A 12,930-nucleotide genomic window follows, 5' to 3' on the forward strand; every position below is an offset into this window, starting at 1 on the left:
TTTTTATTGGCGTAACACTGCCAGCATTGTAATTAGAATGTAATTAGTCTCTGATATAAAGTATTGTTTGCTGGATAAAAACCTTATTATAAACATATCATTACTCATTATCCTATATGTCATAAATATGATCAATATAAGTTTTCATTAATTATTTCATTTGTTTTGCTTACACGACAAATACCATCTATTTACTTGATTTTAACGAGATACTTCTTTATGTATAATGAAAATCCTGTCGCAAGGACTAATCCACGTGTTATGGTCCCCCAAATGCCATTACTGTGTTAAGTCTGCAATGAATTTTGCAAAGGAAAATGAGAGAAATTGAATAGGCATTATACATGGTGCTTTAAAGCTATTTTTATGATAAGGCTTGATTGTATGAATTTACATAGTTGTTGTCACCTTGCATATCATTTTCAGCACTCATGTATATATTCTACTTTTATTTATAATTTGGACATATGGGAAGCTATGATCTTTTAATAAACCTCTATCTCTTCCATTGTCAATGCAAATTTCATTCTGTTTTATTTTAAATGTTAGTCAATCTTCATTAGAAGTTCGATTGAAGTCAACTTTTTTTATGAGTTATCATTGGTAAAGTTGTTTAAGTGGCTCGAAAGATCGGTTAACCAGGTCTTGCCCAAGCCAATTGGGCTAATCAGGCCTGGCACCAGGCTGAGGTAGCCCTAATCTAACCTTATTCGGCCCGAAGTATTTATCTATTTTATTTTATTTTTTAATTTTTTGTCAAAACTTAATTATTTTATAGTGCTATTTTTATTTAATTCTCTTATGTATTATTTTTTTTTATGTTCATTATGAATATCTTTTATAATTTTAATTTTTCTAATCATTTAAATATTTAAAATTGATTTGTTTTACTTTATATCATGTGAAAACAATGAATAATTTTTAATTATATACAATTTAAAAATTAGTACTTTAAATTCTAACATTATTTTTATAAATAATCCATTTTAAATAATTTTAATTATATTTTATATTGTTTAATAAATTTTTTATATTTAAATTTTTTTAAAATAACATTTGAGCATCGGGCCAAAACCCAGCCCAATCGTTTAGGTGGTCCGATATCCATAGGGTCGGGCATTGGGTTAAGGTGGAAGCCAGCCTGGCCCATATACACTCTTAATCGTTGGGGCAACTATCCATTCTACAGTTGGTATGATGTAAGCATACACTTGTTTTTTTTATGGTTTAGGTACAACTGTGTGAGTTTGGAAATTCATCGTCCTTTTTTTTTTATTGGGTGAATTCATGGGCTTTTTTGGTTGTCACTCTTGTCTTTTGTTAACTTTTTGTTTCATGCTTTTGATCGATGGTCCAATACTTTGTTCATTTTCTTATCCAAGTTAAAAAAATTTTATGCTTTTGTGAGAATATCTTTTCTTCTTTTTATATTTACTGTTTCTTAATTTTGCACCACCTTTTTCATATTTTGCTGTTGTTACCATACTTTAGCAACAAGTATGAACTTGTATGCTTTATGATGATTTTTTATATGTCATGTACTTTATATTTATTTTTTTTATTTTAGTAAGGAAAGTGGAAAAATATGCAAGAGAGGAACATATGAAGACTTCCACCCCCCCAAAAAAAAAAAAAAAAAAAAGCATCTTGAGGCATTTAAACGAAAAGAAATTAAATGCAGTGTTTGTCGTGAGCACGTTCTTTCAAAGGCGGCAGCTAAACGTAAGGTTGGGCTACTACCCGAATGTGATCATTCTGCATATATGGTAATAGGAATTGGCGTTGTAGTTACTCAACCTTGGGCATGGATGTAAATACCACGTTGAGGTACTGTCCAATCTGTGGCAAGTTCTCTTATTTTGTCATTCAAATTGTCCATTTAGACATCAATTATATGTAATTGATTATAAAAAATAATTGATTAATGTAATTAATTTTAATTATAATTGATTGTATTATAATATAATTTATTTGAATATTATTTTTTAAAATTAATTTTAACTGTATAAATTACAACAGAGGACATTACTTTTTAAAATTAAATTATTGATAACGTTATATTTAATATTATTAAATTTATTAAACTTTATTTAAGAAATAAAATATATTATTTAACAGTAAAATTAAGTTTATAAGCAAATTTTTGAAGCTTATTTTAAAACGTAATTTTGGCTCAGTAATTATTTATTGACTGTTTGGGTAATATTATTAGTGTTTTTCTATAAAAAGGTCAAGGGAAATACTAATTTTAAAACACGACTCATCTAATAAACAAGCTTAATGTTCCATGTGATGGGCTCTTGGTATTATATTATAATATCAAACTCATTCAAAAGCTGCACCCCCAACTTAAGCCAAAAATCAATTTTGGGTCAAATAATTAATTATGAGCAAATTTGGTTGTTTGGGTAATGTTTAGTGAAATCAATTATTTAGCCCAAAAAATTGATCATTGGCTTATCCAAAAAATCGATTAGTTCTCTTATTTTGTCATTCTAATTAACCATTTAAATTTCAATTAGGCATAAATAATTAATTAATATGATTGATTTTAATTATAATTAATTATGTTATAACGTAACCTGTTTAGATATTGAATTTGATTTTAGCTATATAAATTACTATAAAGAATATTGCTTTTCAAAATTAAACTATTGATAAAGTTGTATTTAATATTATTAAATTTGTTAAACTTGATTAAAGATTTAAAATATATTATTTAATAGTAAAATTGAATTTATAAACAACATCCTAAAACTTATTTCAAAACGTGATTCAAGCTCGGTAATCAATTATCAAATTTTTTGAGATAACTTTTATTAAAAAATCAATTTTAGCTCAAAAAAATTAATTTTATATCCTATCCAAACAGGCAGTACAACAAAAGAAAAATAAAAAATCATTGACAGCTACAAGGAAAAACTCAAGTAATTTTTAACTACTGGCAATTGCCCTGTTTCTCTCTCAGGCTCTGTATAATTAATGCATGCTAAGATTATTAATCAGGCACACTTGTGTATTGCTTGATGCTTGATTTGAGGGTCATTGGTAATTCTGCTTCACCTCTCATTCCTCTCTTTATTGATATGCATGTGCAGTAAAAGTATGGATTTTACATGATTGTTAGTTTGTTAGTATTTTAAAACCATGAACCGTTCAACCAAAGAATAGGTTCCACGAAGATTTTTTTATTGTGACATTTTCATCCATTTCAATCCACATAATGTATGATGTAATGGTTGTAACAGAATTAGGCTCATAGGTTTTAGCTGCTTTTAACTTTTTCAAATGTCACCTGTAAAGGTTGAGAAAGGAAAAGAAAATCGCCATCCTTTTTTTTTTTTTTCATAACAGGAAATCACCATTCTTAGTAACTCAAGAAAAGAGAAAATGTAGCATATATTTAATTATGAAGCAGAAACCACCTGTTAGTGTCTTGAAACTTATTCTTTTCAGCTCAAAATTTTTTAGGTGTGCAAAAATTTGTTTTGACATATTAATGGATAGGAATTTCCTTAGATAAATAAATTGGATGAGACACACTAAAGTACTTTTTCTAAGTTTGAGTAATGTGTTATCGGCTTTTCATTATCTAGCTCTAAATTTTCCAAAAACCTACAAGAAATTAGTAGCCTTAGTCATAGCTTTAGGAGAATGATAAAAAGGTCCTAAAAAAATTAATTAATTAAAGTTAGGTCTCAAGTGTCAAACTCTAAAAATTTACAACTTAATTTCTCAATTTTGTAATTACATTATAATAAATTTGTAACTTATTTTTTAAATTTTAATATGGTTGAAAAATAAAAAATTTATTTTTTCTATTAAAATTTAAAATACAAGTTATAAATTCATCACAATGAAATTGTAAAATTAAAAAATTAAGTTACAAATTTTTAAAATTTAATACTTAAAATTTAATTTAAATTAATTAATGTTTTTAAAATTTCTCTATCATTCTCCCTTGAACTTTTGTTCATTTGATTTTCAGAGCAAAACGTCAATGGCTTTCACACGTGAGCCATCAGTCACAGCAATAATAACACTCGACACATTGCAACCCCGTGCCCCTTCAAGCTTGCGCTGGCACTCTGATAATGAACAACAAATTGTAATGTTCATGCATTGTCTTCCACATGGACGGCAGGACATTTTAGCAAAATGTAGGGAAGGGCATTTTGACTTTCCCATAACGTCACCTCTTTTTTTTTTAAAAAAAAAAAGTATAACTTTTAATCTTTTTTTTTTTAAAAAAAAGTATAACTTTTAATCCTACATTTGCTTGTATTTTGTTATTGATCTTTATATTTTTTTTTAATATTTTAAATCTCTATATTTTTATTTTTCATTGTTTTAGGTATACTTTTATTTTTTATTGTTTTGGACAGGACTTAAAACACTAAAAAAAGTGTAAGAACCAATAATAAAAAGTGAGCAAAGTACAGAAACATAAAGTTATATTTTTTTTTTTTTTAAAAATAATCATTTGATCTTGTAGTGTTTATCTAGTTGTGATTCAGTTTCTCAATTTTAACTTATTATAACTCAGTCTCTAGAGTTTTAACTCAGTTATAAATCAGTCCCTGAATTTTATCTTTTACAATTTAATCTTTAAAATTTTAACTTCTTAAATATTAGTCCCTATATTTTAAAAAATAAAATTATAAAGATTAAAAATATTTTAAAATTTTAATATTTATAATATTTATAAAGATTAAAAGGTTTAATGATTTAAAATATTAGTAATAAAATTTAAAATATTTTGAATCTTTATTATTTTATTTTTAAAATATAAGATCAATATTTAAGAGGTTGAAACTTTATGGACTAAGTTACAAGAGATAAAATTCAGATACTAATTTACAATCGAGTCAAAATTTTAAATATTGAATTATAACAAATTAAAATTTAAAGACTAAATTACAACTAAGTCAAAATTATAAGAATTAAATAATTATTTTTTTTGGATAAAGTAATGTCACCTTTTATAGCTAAAGAAAAGAAAAGGAAATCACCCGTCTTTGTATCCGTTAAAAAGACAAAGGCATAACACTCATTCAATTGCGAGATAGAAAACACTAATTAGTACATTGAAACTTGTTCTTTTCAGCTCTAAATTTTTAACATGTGCAGAAATTTGTTTGACAAATTAATGGGTTGGAATTTTCTTAGCTTTGTTATTTTCATACATGAACTTGCACAAAGCTTGTCAAAATTCGGTTGAGCGTTGTATAATGCATGCAGGGCATTCTTCCTACTTTGAACTTTTATGGCCTAATTTCACAAGATTATTTGTCGGCCTCCCATGCATATGGCGTTCATTATACATCTCAATTGCTCACAATACTATTATTTTCTCATACACTTTGTACAAGTACAAGTAAATGCAATAATTTCATATTTTAATTAATCCAAGTAATTGATCATGAATTAATTTCTCTGTTGCAAAGCACAGAGGAGTATGAACTGATTGTAATTAACTGGGAAGAGAAGTTCATAACAAAACCAAGGATAGGTATAAACAAGTTCAATATTAGGAATTATGCAAGTAATCAACTTCAATTGAATATTATCTGCTCAAGCATGTATTTATGCATGAACAATTATATATTTCTCTTTTAAGAGAGAAAAGTTACAACGGTTGAAGATTTTGTTTAGTGATTAGACAAGTTAAGTTATTGCTATTAGAGCAATGTTCAATTATTAGATGGTTTAATTTAATGTTATTAGTTTTTCTACAATATCATTTATTTATTAATGATATATTTTTTAGGGAAAAGGACAGTAAAGTATCGAATGGAAGAATTAATAACAATTAGATCCTCAACAAAATTTTCTAAAAAAATAAGTTGTGAATATTAATTTAAACTGGCGCAAAAAGAAATATTAATTGTAAACTAAAATTTACTTTTAGAATTTAAGTGTATCATTTGTAATTAAAATTTCTGAATTTACAATTATTTAAATTGATATTTGTTAGTTTATTTTTCAGAAAATTGTGAAATTATTGATTAATGACAGGACATCTTTTGCGGGGAAATATTAACTAATATATTTGAATTGCTTTAATGAGTCATGCATCTTAAGAACCAATTATGAGGCGTCTATGTTGTTTTTAATTATTTATGTAATTGTTGTTAATTATGTATTGTATTTTTTAGTGATTTTATTAATTAGTTAAAGACAACAGAGTTTGCAATCACTCATATATATATATATATATATATATATGTTTTAGTGATGGCTGTATTTAATATTTATTGCTTCCATGCATCACATGCGATAACCAGTGTTTGCATAACTAGACGCCAAATTCTTTTAAATGCTACTGCTTTATTAATAATTCTTTTTTAATTTTCCTCTTTTCTCATCTAAAGAAGCACTTTTATTAAAATTTAGTTCCTTCATCTTTAACAACATTGTAAGTATAATAATATAATTTAGATACCTGTTGATGATGATTATTGAAATTTTTTTAATAATATATTTATTTGTGAAACTCTTAAATTAATTTTAATGGAAGTATATGGTTCTTGAGTATCGCCCAGGCGAGTAAATGATGCTCATGACGATAATTGACATGATCTTTTTATATAACCAGTATGTGTCCCGTATGATGCACGGGTGTAAAATAATAACTAATGATTTAAATAAATAGGAGTAAGTTATATAAGTTAAATTACAAATTTATGTTATCATTAACGATAAATCACTTCAAAATTGAAGTAATTGGTGTATTTCAATAGTAATAATGGGTTGAATAAAATAATAATTTTAAAATCCCCATGTAACTTCCCATGGAATGAATTTAAAAACTAATTAAATATAAAATATATTTAAATTATAAATAATATATTCACATTTCATAGTTAAATTATAATTAAGAATTAAAAAATTAATTTCATAAACTGAATTTGGGGTCAAAAAGTTATGATGTTTCAAATTTTTTAAAAAAATTTAAGATTAAAATTTAAAATTGTGAATAAGAAGTTGAGAAATTGTGATAATTAGCATTGTACCCATAAAAGTAAAAATTTAAAACAAATTTTTAATGATTGGGCATGACTATTTTTGTAACTTAAAGTAAAATAATTTTAGAGTTTTAACTAATATGGATGGCAAAATATTTGCATAAACGAAATTGAAATATTAACTAATAAGATTATTAATAATCAAGGTTATCTCTTTGGCCAAGATAATCAAGGTTATTGAAGTTTATTTAAAATTACAGTTCATTATTTTTGTTGCGCAACTAATGTTGTGTATACTTTAGTGATCGCATGCGCTTCATTCAAATATCCCGTACTTAGTATGAAATAGCTTGTATCTTCTCTTCATCTTATTATTTTATAATGTTTTTTTTTTTGAAGAATTAAGATTACAAGGTAAAAATTAAAGACTATACAATTGGGTGCCATTTTTTCTCTGAAGTCATGTTTGGGATAGATGGATTTACGAAGCATTATAGATTTTATTTATAATTAAATATGACATTAAAAAATAAAATATATTAATATATCCAGTATTGAAAACTTGATTTTCAATTAAAATATCAATATTTTCAAATATTGCCTACTCCATAGTCTTAAAGGATTTATCAAGTAAACCATGAAGCAAATCTAACATGGTTTTGAAAACAACTTTACACAAAAATGCCCAAAATGTACAAGTTGTCGGGGGAACATTCAATGGATTTGAAGAACCCTGACTTTGTTATGAGTAAGGCAGAGAGACTAAAAAATCTTCATCAACATGAAAGTTTAATATGCGTGAAGCTATAAAATCATTAAAAGATCATTATATGATAAATTAAAAATCTCCTTCTATTCAAGAGGTTAAAGCAAAATATGAAAGGAAATATAGGACTTGTTTATTTTCTGTTTTTAAAAACTGTATTTTGTTTTTGAAAACATAAAAATTTAAAAATTTATTTGAATAAGTGTTTTTCATTTAGTTATTTTCAAAATTGCATTCACTTTTTATTTTTAATAACAAAAAAGAGAAAAAAACTTTAAGCTATTTTTATTTTTAAAAAACACAACATTTAATTATTAAAAATTATAATTATTTTGATCAATTTTTTTATTAATCACCACTATTAACTGCATGTAACTATCATTATCAATCCATTTTTAAATTTTAAAAATATATTTAAATTGACATAACCAAATAAATTTTCATTTCATTTTATTTTAAAAATATATTACAAAATAATTTTTAAAAACAAAAATTGAGAATGAAAACCAAACAGGCCCATAATTACTAGAATAAAAAAAGGGAAATAAAAAGTAAATGTAAGTAAATAAATAAAAATTCCCATTATAAATTCAATAGATTTATTAATATACTCAATGGCGGAGTCAAGATCTTGAGTCAGGAGAGGTAACGATGGAGTTAGGATTCTTGGTAAAAGGAAGACATTTCTATCTCTTTCAAATCAACTACTTCTCTTTTCTTTTTCTTTATTCCCTATCCAACTTTCAATTATAGATTTGTAAGTGTAGCAAGCTAGTGAAAAACATTCACTCAATTTACTCTTAAGTTTTGAATTTTCATTATTTATCATTGTTTTTTTTAACTAGCCCCTTAGTAGTTTTCAGGATGAGGAGCGAGTCTATTTAATCATATTAATTTTTTTATTTTTAAATAATTAATAAATAATATTCATATTTAAGTATAGTGAAATTATGGACTAATATTCATGAGGTTAAGTTAAAAATTTGAATAGATCTTGGCTAAAAAAGTAAGATTGAAATGGGTTTAAATTTTAAAATATAAAAATAAAGGGGTGCAAAGTATAATAAGTAAAAGGTACGAATTGTAAAATATAAAACCTATACTTTCAAACATGTCATTTTTTCCAAGCAAAGGGGGCATACAATCACATGTGGCTTTGCCATTGAATATATTTCCATTTTCATGAAACATCCCTTAAAAACTAAATGCATGCCATGGAATTGCGGGTAAAAAAATGCATGCCATATAACAAAGGTAGAAAAGAAAAGCATAATATATAATATTATGTATTTATCGTTACCGAAGGCTGCTTGTTGTAGTCACTCGAATATTTAGTTACTAACCTCTACGAACAAATTTCCATAACTAAACTCAATATACATATATATATATATATAGAGAGAGAGAGAGAGAGAGGAGAGAGAGAGAGATAGTTTATAATAAAAAATTGAATCGAAGTATGAACAAATAATAAGCTAGCAAGCGGTATTTGAGCTACTCTCTCTATATATTATATGATCAATTTCAGAAGCCAATGACTGAGAAGAAGAAGCAAAAACAAAGTGAGATCAGGGAAAACTCACGCATGCAAGCTAATTATTCTCTCGTACTCGGGTCGATTGGGATAAGTGCATCAGGGTCGATCGTGATCTGCAAGCATAAGAAATAACTTGTGGACTAATTAAAGAGAGCGTTAGTTGAATCAAAAAAACGGAAAGAGAACATAAGTTATTAAAGCTAGAGGTTTCTAATGTGATTACTGTAAGTGACCCTCGTTGAGATTTACCTCATAAAAGGATCCAAAGCATCCGCAACTACACTTTTTAAAATATTAAGTGTTTGAGGTAGATTTATACCTCATTGAGATTTATATTATTTGAAGTAATTGATGTTGATCTCTCATATACATTGTAAAAATCTTGAAGAATGAAACACAGAATTTATTTATAATTTGTAAATAGACCAGACTATATGTATAATCATTTCGTTACCCATGCATGATTCATGCCTTTCCTTTTCCTCTATATATCTTAGCCGGCAATAGTAATCCATTTCTATCATCAACACCATTTCCCAAACTGCCAAAATATGAGAATGTAAAAAAGATTGACCAAAAAAGGTTAATTCTTGACAATACACTAATTTTGCTTGGCCTTTTGCTTTCATAGTAAAAAAGAATTTGCGAAAGAGACGAGATAAAATGAAGACAAGTCTCAAAGAAAAAATGCCAGAATGTCACCAACCAATAGAGATTTATTTTGAGTATTGAAGTCAATATTGTCTCCAACGACTGAAAGTGATCTCTGGCTAGATTGATATACACATCAAAGAAATTTAGGAGAGGGATTTTAGGTTTCAAAAATAACAATTAACTCACATATGGAGAATGTTGAGGAAGACTACAACTGAGAAAGAGTGCCCTATGATAGTTGCTTGAAGCGTTCACGAGCCACAACCTGTGGGGCAGTTTTACAATTTTTAAATTAGAAATTATAGATTATAAATAAATTATGAATAATTTTCTGGGGGTGGGGCTAATGAAGATATATTTGAAGGTGAGGTAGTTTTATATTTAAATTTGAGGTTGGGGTAGTTTTATATTTAAAATATATGAGTATGATATAGGGCATTACTGGATCTAAACTTGTGGCTTTACTTTTATATATTTTTAAAATTATTTTTTTTGAAAAATATCAATGTTAATATGGAGGTTATGATAATGAAAGGGATAGTGGGGGAGAATATTAGAGATAATTGAAAATAAAGGAGAGAAAAATAAGAGATAAAGGGAAGTAGTTTCGGTTAGTAATAAAATCATTGTAGTTATTATCTTTTATAAAATATTTTTAGAAATAATTGAAGAGATAGTGGAAAAGATATGTGGGATAATGAAGAGATATGTGGAAGTGAGGTAGTTTTATTTATTTTTGAAGTAAAGAACGAAATATAAAATATAAAGGACATGTGGCACGAGATTTGTGGGAGTGAGGTTGTTTTATTTATTTTTAAAATAAAAAATAAAATATAAAAATATAACAAAAGACACGTGGCTTTACAAGACATAAGTTTGTGATTCTATTATATATATATATATATATATATGTGTTAGCAAATGCTTCCCATGCAATGTACGTGTGAGTTACTGCTAGTTTAAATAAAAAGAAAAATAGTGAAGGGAAAACTTTGTTAATTCCTTGCAAATGTTGATATGTCAACTTCAATCCCAAAGAAAAAAAAAATCTTTATCATCAAATCTAAGGGCCCATTTAATTTTTTGTTTGCTGAAAATTCATTTAATAAAAATTAATTATTATAATAAAATTTATATTTTATTTTTTAAAAAAATGAATTTTATAACTAAAAGTTGTTTAGATAATATATAATGAAAAGTATTTTTATATGCATAATTATAAAAAAGGATATTGATTTTATGATATGTAATTTTTATTACACACATACAATATATTTGAAGTGTTTGGAAAATGCATATAATTAAAATTTTAAATAACATAAAATTTGATATGTTAAATAATAAATAATAAAAAAATAATGCATCACCATTAGCATTGCTCATTTTCTCAATCTCATAAATTACTTTCCTTTGTTTGTTTGTCTGACACATTCAATATGAAGCAGTACTAATTATTTTTCTTAAGCGAATAAAATTTTAGTTTAATGCTTATGATCACTTCCTATATGATTTATCCAGTCTCCCTACAATTTGTGGTTTATGAAAAATTACAAGCTCAACAGTCTATAAAAATATAATGTTTGGTAAATAAATAATCATAAGGGTAGAATAGTAAAACAAAAATCACACTCCCTCATTAATGCCCAAACTCTAACTTCAAATGTAAACTTAAGTGAAAGTAGTTTTGGAGAAATAAACTTTTAATGACTTTTTCAGTGGACTTTTTCGAACGACTTCAGAAAATTTTATGTAAATCAAACAGTCTTTACGTTTGAAATTTGCCAAAAGTACTTTGTAAATGTTAGGAGCTGGTTACCCAGACGCATACAAAATCCCTTCAATTCATTGATTGGATGAAAACATGAGTGTAAAGGACTAAAGGGATGTTATACAGCCCATTTGAAAACCAGTGTCTTATCATCCTATAAGAAATGTAAAATTGAAACAAAACAATTAAAGCGCACGCGTCTTTTTTCTATTCGTCTTTGAATGACAATGAAGCATAAGCTAGGTTTGTCTTAGGACCATATCTTTCTGTATAAAATTTAGTAATAAAAGAGAATTTTTAGTTAAACCAAACAGTATGGGTTATAGTAGCTGGATTTATATGTTGCAATGCATGATAGTTAAAAAATACAGATCTCATATATTTCTACAAGATCCTTCTTGCCGTTATTAATTCTCATCGTGAATACATCACAAAGATGAGTTTTCTTAGCCTCAATATTTAAGAAAATATGTCCTAAATAATTTTCTCTTTTGTTAGTTATAATAACTAAAAGGGGTATTTATGAAATGAGACAGGGTCAAACACCTCATTCTTATGTCCCGTCAAGGTTGAAAATAGGAAGAGAGTACGTAGAAAGAGAGAGAGGATGAAGGAGGAAGAGAGAGAAAGGGCTTGAAAATGGAAAATGATGGGCCCACAAGGTCTAAAGTGAATGACATTGTTTTTGAATTAATGATGGGGCGTGATTGCTCTATAATTCACTAGCATTGACTCTCCCGTTGCACAAGAAGCATCGACTTTTTTTTTTTAAAAAAAAATGCATCACATGAATATATATTTGTAAGATTATTCATTTCATACAATAACAAAAATAGTGGATGACATATGAAATTAGGATAAATTAGTCTATTAGCTGAAAAAAATATTGTGCTTAAAAAATACATATTAAATTTTAAAAAATTTAAGAGTGTAATGGTTCATATTAATATGTAAAGAGTTTATCATTTATAAGTATAATAAACTAGTTATAATATAAAATATAATAAATGTTAAATTGTTTGCTTAATTTAATCTTATAACATAAGTTATATCTACAATAGTCTCATAAAATTGTATATCTCAAACATTAATTGTGCACATAGACATATAATTTATTGTTATTACAATTGAGCAATACTTTTCTAATCAATTACTTAGATCAATTAAAATATAAGATTATTGCATTAGATTTACTTTTGTTCTTGGACAAATTTTTTTGGTATATATGCTTGTACAA

Source organism: Prosopis cineraria, unplaced genomic scaffold (genome assembly GCF_029017545.1).
Source record: "Prosopis cineraria cultivar Desert tree isolate PC_DT_omini unplaced genomic scaffold, ASM2901754v1 PC11, whole genome shotgun sequence".
NCBI lineage: Eukaryota > Viridiplantae > Streptophyta > Magnoliopsida > Fabales > Fabaceae > Prosopis > Prosopis cineraria.